This window comes from Rhodnius prolixus, unplaced genomic scaffold (assembly GCF_049639745.1).
Source record: "Rhodnius prolixus isolate KJV_2025 unplaced genomic scaffold, Rpr scaffold_5, whole genome shotgun sequence".
Classification (NCBI taxonomy): domain Eukaryota; kingdom Metazoa; phylum Arthropoda; class Insecta; order Hemiptera; family Reduviidae; genus Rhodnius; species Rhodnius prolixus.
In genome coordinates this window covers 20,989,680-21,002,011 of record NW_027411624.1, presented here as the reverse complement: position 1 = coordinate 21,002,011, position 12,332 = coordinate 20,989,680, and the positions used below count along the sequence as shown (strand labels likewise).

At 31.5% G+C, this 12,332-nt stretch overlaps 1 protein-coding gene and 1 pseudogene across 1 annotated transcript in view; both read right to left on the bottom strand.

The window, feature by feature from the left end:
- The window catches only part of Cad99C (cadherin 99C), a 474,090-nt gene extending 471,812 nt beyond the window's left edge, over positions 1-2,278 (bottom strand). The window contains exon 1 of the mRNA XM_074137327.1: positions 1,908-2,278. The gene's annotated coding sequence lies outside the window, so the exon portion shown is untranslated. The remainder of the gene's footprint in view (positions 1-1,907) is intronic.
- A 9,408-nt stretch (positions 2,279-11,686) lies between these two features.
- On the bottom strand, positions 11,687-11,826 carry LOC141459021 (U2 spliceosomal RNA; annotated as a pseudogene).
- Positions 11,827-12,332: the final 506 nt, after the last annotated feature.

The window sequence follows — 12,332 nt, the reverse complement described above, 5'->3', positions numbered from 1 at the left end:
GCTCATTTTCAGCAACTTTTTTTTTTTCTCGAAATCTATCAGATCTGAGTTGTTGCAAAAAAATTACAGTCATTAACAAGGATTTGCCCTATATTATAAAGAAAATTTGGGAATTTTATCTTTTATAGAAAAAGAGAAAATAATTGTCAAAGTTGGGTGTTTTTCAACGTTACGCTTTTTCTGGTGCACTTTTTGATGATCAACCCCTTGTACAGCTGTCCTCCCGGACAGTTTTAATTTAGACGTTTAACAAACTTCTCTACTAAAAAGGGAATCGAATGTAATGTACGCAAGACACCAATGTTCTGATCGCCTCTGATAACTATATCACCCCTTTTTCGTATTTCTAAACAACAAAAACTGTAGTAAAAAACTTAATATTTGAAAATTATTATTTATCAAAACGGCTCCTCACAGTCCCAAAATAGAATCATAATAACGCAATAACAAGAACAGAAGAAAGGTGACCTTGAAGTCACAATCGGAAGAAATAATAATTCAAAAAAATAAAAAACCCAAAATATAAAAAAAAAAAAAAAAATATATATAAAAAGTTAATTTTTCTATTGTTACAATGAAGATTTCTCTGACTAGCTAGTTAAAACATGTTCCGTGATGATTATAAACTAAGCAAGAAGTGTTACACGACTAAGGTGGGGTCGCCAGATAACTTCGCCGCACAGTTTGGATATCCCGATGAGGGAGATTTGAACGAATGACCTACTGAACGACTGGGAAGCTGATGTCACTTAGAAGTAGACTCCAACATCCTTTTTCATTTATTTATAAATATAATTTTAATTTTATTATGTTAGTTCTACATTTATTAGGAGGATTAATGTAGGATTTTTTCTTTTAATTTTATTAATTTTAACGTAATCTTTTGCTTTAGAAGTATTTTTTTTTAAATTAATAATTAAGTAGAACCTAAATTGTTCCTAAATTTTGAAAAATTTAAACAATATTAATACAATAATTTAGGATTTTGACTGGAGAATAATATATGTCATGTATAGTCAATCTATCTCTTGACTATTTAAAGGAAGGCGTTCTTAAGTGGACTCAGGAGCTATTTGATATCAAATAAAATGTGTATTTAAGATGCAATTATAGAAGGTTTCAGTTCTTAAATTTCAATGTTTTAAGGCACGAATGCGTTAAATTTTCTCGAAGGCATCAAATTTTTGACAAATATGTCTGAAAGTTCTTAATTTGAGAATCATAAACCAAGAAAAAAATTGTATTTAATTTCTTGAAAAGTGCGCTTCAAACAGTGTAGCCAACTCAATAAGTTAGTAAATAAAAACTGTGGATTTATTGGCAGCCCATTCAAGTTGAGTGAAACTGTATTCAAATGAAAACGCTTAATTTTTGTTGAGAATATCTTTTTCATGATAATTGAAATTGCAAAAACAGAAATCGCCTCTTTTGTTAATATTTTTGTCAAAATCTTTTTCTCTTTTATGCCTTCATTATCATTATTATTGACGAATGCATTAAATAAATTTTATGTAAATGATAAAAACAATCAAAATTCTTAAACCGGACATTTTAAAAAAAGCTCTCAGAGGAGTCATTTCCGGTTATAATTGAAAAAGGATTTTTTCCCCATATTTTGAGGCTACCAAGAACCAAAACAAAATTTACAAAAGACGGTTGAATGGTAAAGCCATGCCGTTAAAAAAAATTGAATGTTATGGAATCATGTTGAAAGTGTTTAAATTAATTCATCAGCTGTGTTTGATGTTATCGCAAAATATATTCTAGATATTTGACGATATTGGGTGGTTAATCAAGACTGATTTCTCGTAGAACTTTTTTAAATTTATTTATTTTATAATTCATTCTTTTGTTTTTTAAAAAAAATAATAAACCATTGAAATAAAAATATCAAAAGTTATTCTTACCAAATTTCAAAATGTTTGTTTATATTCCATCCTATAAAAAATATCAGGTATCCAGTTATGAGATCTATTCCATAACAATGTTTACACACAAGAAATAAACACTGAGCGAATCCTCACTGACAACATAATCCACTATAAACACTTATAGGTGTAAACTGAAGAGCTTGATGAAGACGCTGCCTGGCATGGGTAAATATAAAAAGATGGTAAACAAAAAGTTAAGGTTTAAGCGCGTATAGAAATATTTGAAGAACTATGAAACAATAAAATAAACTATAAAAGAACTACAAATAATATAAAAAGTAATTAATGAATAGAAGAAATCACGAAAGAGATATTGGCTGTAGCACACCGTACGAATACCGAACGTAGACTGAGAGAATGGTTTGTAAGTCAGATGGGAAGGTCAGGTGGTCCGGTAGACTGCCGCTGTTTGTACCGACGGAGAGTCAGGTGCAAAGAGAGGGGGCATTTCACTCTGTTGTCTGTATGTCTACGAGCGTAGTGAAGCGTTATACTACAGCTTCTACTATCATCCTGTGGAAGGGATACAAGTTGACTGGGAGTTCAATTCTATAATGGATTGAAATCTTCCCGGCCCGTGTTCCAAAGAAGAATAAAAAATGTACTGGCCGCCCTGATTCTCAACTTTTAATTGACCAAATTTTCTTTCATCAATTTTTTAACCAAACTTTTAATTGTTTTTTAAAGTAAAGCGGCCGACATCGTACTTTACATTGAAATGGTGCTTTTAGACACTATTACTTATTTCTTTTCATAAAAGTATCCTGAAATAAACTTGCTTTGTTTTTTCAATGAACAATTCTAAATGTTCCTTGTACTAAAAGCAATTACAAAACAGTTATTAAATATTTCTAGAATGGTGTAATGTATATAACGTAAGGCAGTACCAAATAGAAACCCCGGATTATTACTTTTGGCAAATGGAATAAGCAGTTATGAACACCGAAGCACGCAGTGTGCGGATCGTATCTTCACAGGATCAACAAAAGGTCCTCTCCTCTTTGCGTCGATTGCAATGAGGAGGAGGATTTCAAACATATAATAATGATATGTCCACGTTATGTGGTAGAAAGGAAACGAATGTTTGACGACATATACAGGTATTTAGATGCACCATTTCGCTACGAAGACATAATATTCTCCACCAACATCTATGTGCTTCAATCTATAGCAGAGCTAGCAATGAAATATGAATGTATTTAAAAATTTTAGAATGAATAGAAGAAAATGATTAGAGAAGGATTACGTGATTTTAATTTCGGTTAAGCTATAAGGATGGCAGGAATATAGAGTACTGATCCATCCTGATTAGTTGTTAGGTTTATGCAAATAGCGGTATATAGTAGAATGATGAATGTGTGAAGCGAATGTATTTGTAGGTAAGAATGGAGAGTAAGTGATATTCTAGTGATAAGCACCTAGACGATGCTGGCTGTATGGCGAAAGCCGATGCAAAAAAAAAAAGAAGAAAAATCACCGAAGCAGAACGAGCGTGTTATGAATGCATTTTTAAGAACTGTAAGGGTTTTTCGAACTAACAATGGACGGATTAGCTGCCTAACGCATTGCCAGGTCTCACAGCAATCTTAAGAAAAGGCGTTGCCCCAGTGTAGATCTTATTCGTTACTTGACAGAATACTTACGTACAGCAAACGTTGCACAATTGTGTCCTTTGCATTTGCCAAAACTGTTTTGCGCACCAGTCGTTTCTGGTATCACCGAATGAAAAAGCCGATAGTCCATTTATTGGACAAAAGAATCACCCTAGACAGGAACGGTAAAATCAACAATTACCTATATTAAAACTGTCCAGTAAGACAGTTGTATAAGGGTTGATCGTCAAAAACTGCACGAAAAAGCGTAACGTTGAAAAACACCCAACTTTGATAATTTTTTTCTCTTTTTCTATAAAAGATAAAATTCCTAAATCTTCTTTAAAATATAGGGCAAATCTTCCTTTAAGACTGTAATTTTGTTGCAACAACATAAGATTAAATACGAGATCGTAGATCAATTGATAAGGTATAAACTAACGAGCGTAAAGTGTTGTCAGCCAATCAGATGCAGATCAACGCGGATTACAGGAGTTCGCCATTTGAAATCATTTCAGAAAGGGTTAATAAAATAACCGTTAAAGAGAAAATATTAAAATAATAATAAGATTTGTACGCGGTAAAGTGACACTTTCTGACTGTTCACTTTTTTCCTCCCAAATTTAGAGATTCAATTTTAATTTGATTCTTAAAATTGTTAAATGCGTTTTACATATTTTCTACGATTTTTAATATTTCAGTTATATGAATGTATGGGGTGTCATTCATACAGACATCGATAATAACAATTTGTAAATACCTCTTTTCAGCGGACCTTTAAGCAAATCTCAAAATCTCGGAAAAAGGCTAAAAGGAAGAGGAAACGATAAAGCTATTTCAGTTCAGCAAAATAATTCTGTTTTGAATGAAAACTCTCAATGGAATTAGAATATTGTATTAAATAAAAGAATCGCCGAATATTTTAATTTCGTAGCGAATGTAAGACAAAAGTTATGAACGTATCTAGATAGCCAAGCGAGCCTCCATTTATTTATTTTAAACTCATTGCCTTCCGACAAAGAGCACAACGATAAAAACTCTTCTTATACCATCATAGAGACGACACACCAGCTGAACTCGGTGCACCTGCTCTCTTATTGTTACAAACAGTGCATTCTCATGTTCGCCTCGACTTGCACCCTCCCTCGCTGCTTGTTTATACCTAAGATAACCGTCTCTTTTTCCTGTCGTCCTTCTAGAAGGATTTTTTTTTTTTAAGGCTCGTGAGAAATTCAACTTTATGAACCTTTGGATCATTTTTACGAATCTGTGTTTACAATTCAGGAAAAACTTCGATTAAACCAGAAAATAAACAATATTAAATAAATTTGTCACATTTTTATTTTAATTGTTTAATTATTTTTATATTTTTCTAAATTATTTTTAAAGAGGCTAAACTTTGAGGTCACTGGTGTCCGCACCACCCGCCAGCCTCCGGTTAGTGTTCACTCGTTATACAATAGTCAATAGAATAGTTATAGAATAGTCAATAGAATAGTTATAGAATAGTTAGAGAATAGTTATAGAATAGTTAGAAAATAGTTATAGAATAGTTAGAGAATAGTTAGAGGATAGTTAGAGAATAGTTAGAGAATAGTCAATAGAATAGTCAATAGAATAGTCAATAGAATAGTCAATAGAATAGTCAATAGAATAGTCAATAGAATAGTTATAGAATAGTTAGAGAAGAGTTATAGAATAGTTATAGAATAGTTAGAGAATAGTCAATAGAATAGTCAATAGAATAGTCAATAGAATAGTCAATAAAATAGTCAATAGAATAGTTATAGAATAGTTATAGAATAGTTAGAGAAGAGTTATAGAATAGTCCAACAGTCCATAGAATAGTTATAGAATAGTTATAGAATAGTTATAGAATAGTTATAGAATAGTTATAGAATAGTTATAGAATAGTTATAGAATAGTTAGAGAATAGTTATAGAATAGTCAATAGAATAGTTATAGGATCGTCAATAGAATAGTTACAGAATAGTTATAGAATAGTCCATAGAATAGTTATAGAATATTCAGCTTACCTGTAACCGATCAATACTCTGATATGTACTCTTATAGGGTTACACATCGCTACAAAATCATATTTTTTTTTTGGCATTTTCTTACCAAACTATTAGTACCTTGGGTTTGGGTGAAGATTATCTCAGGTTCAAGAAGTAACATCATCAAGTTCAGAATGATTAGCCAATTGAGAATTAGATGTTATTTTCGTAATAATTCTAATGTTATAAATTTTGCACAATTTGCTATTTCAATGAATTCGAGCCCCTCCATCATGTACTGATTGTCCTATACATGAGCCATTAAGAACACATTATCTCTCTATATATCCTAAGCAGGTGGACTGCTTGCTATCCATAGCACATAAATCTGAATTAATTTTTATTTTTTAATCACTTTTAACATTAGTGATATTGAATAATTATTCATTTTTATTTTAAGAAGTGGGTTTATTCTTTTCTTTTTTATAATATTGATTTATTTTATTTTGAATTGATATTTAATTTATGTTCTTTTCTAGTTCATTATTCCTTGTTATTTATTTATATTTATTTTTATATAATATTATTGTTTTTACTTTGTGTATTTGTAAAACTGCACTCATTTGTATAGCTTATGCTTCACAAATTATTTAATAAATAAAATAAATATATTTCAGATAAAAAGAAGTATTGTGTTTATATCAATTTTGGCAAGATGGTAGTAATTGTTCCTTAACAAATTCTATTTATTTAAAATTTGCTATACAAACTTCTAACAAGAGAACATTGTTTTATATTAGATAAGCTGCAACAATGGAAACTGTATTCTATTTTAGGACACTATTTACAAATACGCAATATCTATGACAAGAAGTGTCAGAATTTAATATTTAACTTATATGTGGTATATTTCTAATGAAATCTAATTAAATTGAAGAATAGATTAAGAACAAAATTACTGATAGAAACTCAAATATTCGGTTCGTTTTAAAATTGGAATAAGAACTCATTGTTGGAAAGGGATTAGCTAAAGTGCTTAGCGTGCTAAATTCCCTCGCGGAGATCCCAGGTTCGAATCCAGCTGTCCCCGGCCATTAGATTTTCTCTTTTAAGGAGCTCTTCACTGTTCGGAGACCGACAGAGCACTGGATAAAACTCCGGGCGCTCATGATCTCAGCTGATGATGCGCCTTAAATTAAAGAAAAAAGATCACTGGTTCTTTCATTAGCACTATACATTGTTATTCCTCCAATTAGTTAATATTGTAAAATCTTAATATACTTTGAAATAGGGCTATCAAGAAGAGGAGCTGAGCATTTATCACGCTGAATGGCTTTTAATGTCATCCATTTTGTAAAACTTGGAATACTAAAAAAAAAAAAAAAAGATTACGTTTCGCCCCAATTAAAGCATCAAAATGCTTTTAACTTTATCTCTATTTTGTACAAAGAAAGCAATTCCAGAACAAGGCAGGACTCAAAATAAATCCAAACCTGTCTCAGCATAAAAAAAAAAAAAACAATTTAAGGCTCACATAATTGTTCTTCAATTGAAAAGCATGCGACTAGCAGAAGGATACGATAAGAAAGGTAGCTGGTTAAGGTATGAGAAAGGGTTGTTGTCCTTGAGGACTCCACGTGAAGAACAAAAGAATTTGAAGTCATTAAAAAGATTTCCTTTGGCAAACACTTTTATAAAAGCAAACATGTTGAAGTTAGATATGGACATCATATTTTAGTTTATTAGGCAATTAAAATATCTAGTGTAAATATCACTCAAGACTTTTTGTTGCTAGTATTATCCAACTAGTAATCTATTTCCATATATCTGGCAAGCTATATTCTTTATAAAGCTGAACATCTGGAAATAATTGTAACGTCAAAAATTGCTTCTATTTCAACAACCAAAAAGTAAATAAAGTAAACCAGTGAAGCCGAGAAAACTAAACTGGTTATAAACAAGAACTATAAAGCTTACAGAATAATGTAAAAACTTTTTAAACATAAAATTAGTTCATGTTCTACTTTTTAGCAATATTTTTATGACCCTAAATTTATTATTATTGTTTGGGCTTTCTTGTTATTCTCTTTTATAAGCAATAAATTTATCACAACAATTTTTTAATATTTTATTTTAATGGATAAAAATGAGCCATTAAAACAAATTTTTTATTATTGTGTGTGTACAGCAATTATTGTATAAAGGGACGGATCATTACACGAGTACATAACTGGCTTTAAAGGGACTTTTGGACAGTGGCCAAAAAGGAAAGCGCCAAATAGAGGGAATCGACTTTCACAAAGAAATTAATAATACAATTAAACAAAAAATGTTTTAAAGTTTTGAGTTTTTTTTTGCTTTTGATTTGATAATTTCCATGAATTAATGGTGAAATTGATTCATCATTTTCATATTTTTACGATATTGTGAAGACCCGATTAAAATTGACGAACAAAATATAGCAAATATTTCCTGCTTACAGGAAGGTCTGTGTAAGAGTGTCATTGGATCTAAAATATTTTTATGGCGTAGAATCAATAGAAAGAGACGAAAAATGTGCCGTCCCATTACATCTGCATTAATACGATTTGTAGAAACAGTTTTCTTTAGATATACGAAGAGATAAAATTTGTAAGAGAATTTAAATAAATAATACTAAATGTTGAGTTCATTTAGCTGCAGGGACGTGAAAGCAGGCTGTATATTTTAAATAAAACAGCAGAGGGATTGGGAAAAACAATTTGTTGAAACAGAAAATACAATAATAATAAAAAGTGGAAAAGACAATTTGATTTCATTTCATTAAATATATTTTGATTTTAAATCCTGGGATATTTATTGAACTAACGTCTATCCTGGAATCCATTTACTAGACCAGGGGTCGGCAACCTATCTAAAGTAGAGAGCCATTTTTCCTTAAATAATTTTAATAAATCTTACCAAGAGCCGCAAGGATGATAGTGTAAACAATTCACAAATTATTATTTTATGATATTCAATAACATTTAAATGTTTTATACATTTATTTTCACATATTGCAAAGTAAATGAACAAATAAATAATAACTAAACCTGAGTTTGAATGAAAATGGTGGCAGTCTTTTATAATTACGTACTTTATTTTAATATAATTCTATTCAATTTCAAACCTATCACATTTAAAATTCTTTTTGAAAAAATATCTTTACTTTAATAAATGAAATTTTCATTTGTTTTAATAAAATTGAAATATACAATTTATTTTGGACAGGCTGAAGAGCCACAAAATTTGGATAAAAGAGCCGCATGCGGCACGCGAGCTGCGGGTTGCCGACCACTGTACTAGACTTAAAGATCTGAAGGAAAGAACTGAAGAGACGATACAGACTTCTCTCTAGACTTCTACGATAAACGATCGAAACTTTCACTAAACAACAAGCGACCAAATGATAATCAAACCTGTCTGGACCCAATTAAACTTACTGCATTGCCAGAAGATCCTTCTAGACTTAAAAGCGCCGGTGGCTCCGTGTTCTTCTTAATGAAGTAAGTGCCAGTGCATAATATTGAAATGTTCTTCTTTGAGAGTTTCACCATTGGGTTAATTCCCTCCTCATGCTACTCATGTATATGAAACATGGATAAAGGTATCAGTCTCTCACGTGTTACAGAAATTAACTACAGTTGTGAAAATAAATAAATAAATAAATATAATCAAAAGGAAGAAAGATAATTGCCAATTTCCGTCAAAACTTAAATAAATAACTTTTTATTTATTTATTAGTTTTATTGCCAAGCTTTCAACCGACAAACTATGTCAGCTTCAGGGCTTATTCTTATTAAAAATTACAATCTGTTTTACATAGTTAACATCTAACGTTTTTGATCCTAAAACACTCCTAAAGTATATCTAAACCTAGAATACGTAAACAGTTAAGACAGAAGAGATACCAACCTTTTGATATCTTAACAATGTAAAACAAATTTAAACTGTTATTAAGCATAAACCCTGAAGATGACCCAGTTTCTGATTTGAAAGCTTTGCAAAAATAAAAACTAAATAAATGAAAAGATACGACTGAAATTAGCAATAATATTTCTTCTTTTTCGATTAAAGATTCAGTCACTATAAATGATGAATTATACGATACACAGGGTGATTCATTTAAAACGCACCAATCGCTAATAACTTTTTAGGAATGCCGAATTTCGAAAAAACCCACGAAGTAAACTATATGTTTTTTTTTTGTTTAGTTTTCAAAATTTCCACTCCCGATGCTATCTTAATTTTTGGCGGAGTTACGGTCAAAAACCCGATAGGGGTTCCATAAGGACCACTAATTTTGACAATGATTATGAAAACTACATAAAAAACTGTGAAAAATGACGTTAACCCCGTTTAGATATCTCAAATATTAGTTGAGATATTTAAGATCAAAGTTACAATTTTATCTTATTCGTGAACGGTTTTCGATATTTATTTTCCACCAGAAATACCGCGCCACGGTAGCCGAGCGGTTAGAGGCGAGACCTGCGAAGCTAATATGTATTGTGGTACTGGGTTCGATTCCCGGTCTTAGGCCTTGGATTTTATTTAAAGGTTAATAAAAGAAATTTACAGTAAAGTACAAATTTACAGTATGTTTGCTACTCGCCTCCGTCCACGACACCTAAATTAGTAGTTAAGCCCCGCCTGAAAAAATAGGCGATTACTTTACTTTAGTACTTTACTACACGTTTTGGGAGGTCCTCTTACTGCAAAAAAATGTTATTTATGACACAAATAACAAAAATAATAATAATTGAGGATTTTAAAACATATAGTGTAATATAATGGTTGTGGGTGAATCAGGATAAATTTGTTTTTATCATAAAATAAAAGCAATAATCACATCATTTTAATGCACCCCTTATGCTAGACTTCTTCACCTATGATTACGGTAAGAATGGGATTTTTCGAAATTCCGCTTTCCTAAAAAGTTATTAGCGATTGGTGCGTTTTAAATGGACCACCCTGTATATTATAAATCTTAAATATTCAGTGATATTTTGTATAAATCATTCTTTTCATTTATATTTCACAACTTGAATCGAAAGAGTAAAAATTTATTGTTTCTAAAAATAAAACATTGCTAGCAGTGAAAAGAAGTAAAAGTTTGGAGGTGTTATTTAGAAAAGTTCCACTAGGGTGATTCTGTCACTCAGACTGCAACTACGGGCAGAATGTTCGCTCTGGTTTCTAGTTCACAACTTCTCTACCTTTTTTTGTTTTTTTTTAGTGTGTCACAATAGAATAGGAGAGGTATTCGAGGGGTGAGGAGTAGACTGGTTTAGCAGAACCTGGGAGCAAAACTTAAATGAAACTAACCCAGCCAGTAACAATAGGAGGAAAATTTTGGTGTGGAGATACACTGTAAAGTAGTGGAATGTTGGTCCAGTGCTTTTAACTGGACTTTGGAAGACTTGAAGGAAGGAATTCGCTGAATGTGTAAAATTGTTCACATTACAGTTCCAGCGTAAAGACAACTTTTTTGCTCGATTAAAGCATTTATATCCGCTACTTGCTAGCCAGCTACTTTGTTTGGAATGAACATTTTTCCAAGGATTTGAATGAATTTTGTTATCATTAATAAGCCATTAACAATTTTTGGATATTTCTGTCTTAGGAAGAGGAATTTATAACATACACGAGTTAGCTAACGATTTTCTGTGATCAAACCACATTGAATCCTCAAACTCTACGAACACAAAAATCGTATCCTTCTTCGCTACAGAAGATTACTCAGTAACCGCTTTTAATTGCCATTCTCTGATAAAAGATTTATGTACTTTCTAAGAACATGATGGACATACGGATTAGAACAAAACGTACCAACGTGAACTGAATCCAAATTCTTCAATCTAAAGTCTTTGGCCATATCATGGGTTGTCCAAACTATGTATCCAACTTTTCATTATACACTGATCTCAATATTTCCTTCGTCTCCACACTTTTACGACAGATTTCATTCCAGACCCCCGGCTCACTTCAATCCTGACACCGCTGACTCTCTCTTTTCATTTCATCCACAGAAATCCACGAGGACGATTGCATGATTTATTACAAGACCACCGGCGCTTCAATCGTCTGATTAAAGAATTTGGTAAGGTTAGGCTTAAAAGTTTCTGAACCAAAGGATGGTGATGAAAAGGATTAATGGAAACTTTGGTAACCGAAATTTATTCAGAGCGGTTACCAAAGGAATGAATGGATGGATAACTATGCAGAATTGAAGCTGATAAGAACTGATACTACACTTTGATCTTAGCTAAAAAATCGAGAAGAAAAGAAAAGGCGCCACGGTATCCGAGTGGTTAAGAGGCGAGACCTGCAAAGCTAAGATGTATTGTTGGTTAGTAGGTTCGATCCCCGGTCTTAGGCTTTGGATTTTATTTAATGGTTAAGAAAAAGAAATTTACATTAAGGTATGTTTGCTAGTCGTTTCCGTCCAAGACACCTAATTGGTAGTTGGAAGTAAACCCCGCCTTTAAAAATAGGCAATTACTTTACTTTACTATGCAGGATTTTGTTGTGAACGTAATAATTAGTGATTTTTCTTAGGATTTTGGATAGTACTCCATACAGATCCTTGCAAAATGTTTGTTCGTAATAAGTTTGTTTTATATTGTAAGTTTAGATCGTTTTTTTCACGAGTTTAGATCGAGTAGTCTTGAAAGTGTACCTTTGTTGGTTTTCGTGTTTTCAGATATTCGTTTATAACTGGTAACTCAATAAAAAGTTGCAAAAGTATTATTCAATTTAATCTCAGAACAAGAAGTTTAAAGATGGTGTAA